The sequence below is a fragment of the Lepidothrix coronata genome, unplaced genomic scaffold (assembly GCF_001604755.1).
Source record: "Lepidothrix coronata isolate B3197 unplaced genomic scaffold, Lepidothrix_coronata-1.0 Scaffold371, whole genome shotgun sequence".
In the NCBI taxonomy this organism is placed as follows: Eukaryota; Metazoa; Chordata; class Aves; order Passeriformes; family Pipridae; genus Lepidothrix; species Lepidothrix coronata.
Window position 1 is genome coordinate 148,461 of NW_016690551.1, and position 1,493 is coordinate 149,953.

Here is a 1,493-nt window from a genome sequence, read left to right on the forward strand (position 1 = left end):
CATCATCCCCCATCATCCTCCAACACCCTCCATCACTCTCCTGCAGGATGGGGAGCCCGGCTCTTCCTTGTCTCCATGGGATGGGAATCAGCAGCAGGTAGAGCTGGTGCCATCCCCCTCTGGTGCTCCCAGTGCTCCCACCAGCCTCTCCCAGCTCCCATCCCGCTCCGGTGGTTATCACCACGGTGTCTCGGGCCCGTTGGGATTCCATCCTCTTTCCTCCTTATATGGCCAAACTATTCTTTTTCCTATCTTGGCGTTGTTTATAGCCCAGCTGAAAATATTTAGGCTCTGGCTGGATTCTACAATTGCCCCGTAACCCATGGGATATCTGATTCCTGGTAGTTAACATGGAATTATCTGCATCCCATAAAACCGAGGGATGTGGCCATGAGGGGGGTGTTTGTTTTCTGCAACAAAAATAAGAGCGAACGTGCCAAATCCCAAATTAAAACAAACATTTCCCCCCCTCCAGTAAATTATATTTGACCAATATTGTGAAATTGAGATTGCTGGGGTTTATTTCCCTTTCTCCTTTTTTTTTTTCCCTTCTCTCTTTCTCTCTCTCTTTTTTTTTTTAATTACCCCCCCCCGGAAAATTTTATTTGCAAAGAAAAAAATATTTGGAGTTTGAAACAAAAAAAAAATAGGGGCCAGGAGGCAGCTGGGAGTCCGTGCTGCTTCCCAGAACCTGGTTTTGGTGGGATTTCATGGCTCAGAGCCCAGGGATGGGAGCACAGACCTCGTTCCCCCACTGCAGGGTAAGTGGGAAAATCCCACCAGATCCAACCTGCTCGGGATGGAGATCATGGAATGGTGGAAGGGGAGAGCCCAGCTGGCCTTGAGGGACGTGCCAGAGGGATTTGGGGTGGGATTTGTGCTTTGGGAAGCTGCTGGGCTGTGGCTCTGGGTGGTCAGCACGGCCGAGGGTCCCGCTCCCACTGCCGGGATGCTCCAGCCCCCCTGGTCATTTTTCCTGAGGTTTCCATGGTTTTGGCTGGTTTTGGTGGAGCTGCCATGTGGGTGCTGCCGGCGGGGAGGGGTTTGGGCTCTGGTTGCCCCTCTGGGTGAGGGGATGGCAGGAGGGGATTCCTGGTGCTTGTGGAAGGACTGGGACACCAACCACACCAGAGCGGGGTGAAGGAGGGTGAGATGGAGCCAGGGGCTCCTCCCAGGGGAACTTCCCTGCGGAAAAGGCCTCACAGGCTGGGGTGGGATCAGTTTGCCTGTCCCTTCCCACTGTGATACCGCCCCTGGTGTGAGGAAACCTGGATGGAGGGAGGGGAGGTGGGAACCCAGCTGTGTGTGGTGGGGAGGGGCTGGGTGAGGCCACCACCTCGTCCCCACTGGTGCCACACTGTGCCCCTTGCCACTGCCTTGTCTGCACTGGTGCCACCTTGACCCTATTGCCGTCACCTTGAACCTGTTTCCGTCACTTTGACCCCAATTCCATCACCTTGACCCCAATTCCATCACCTTGACCCCATTTCCAT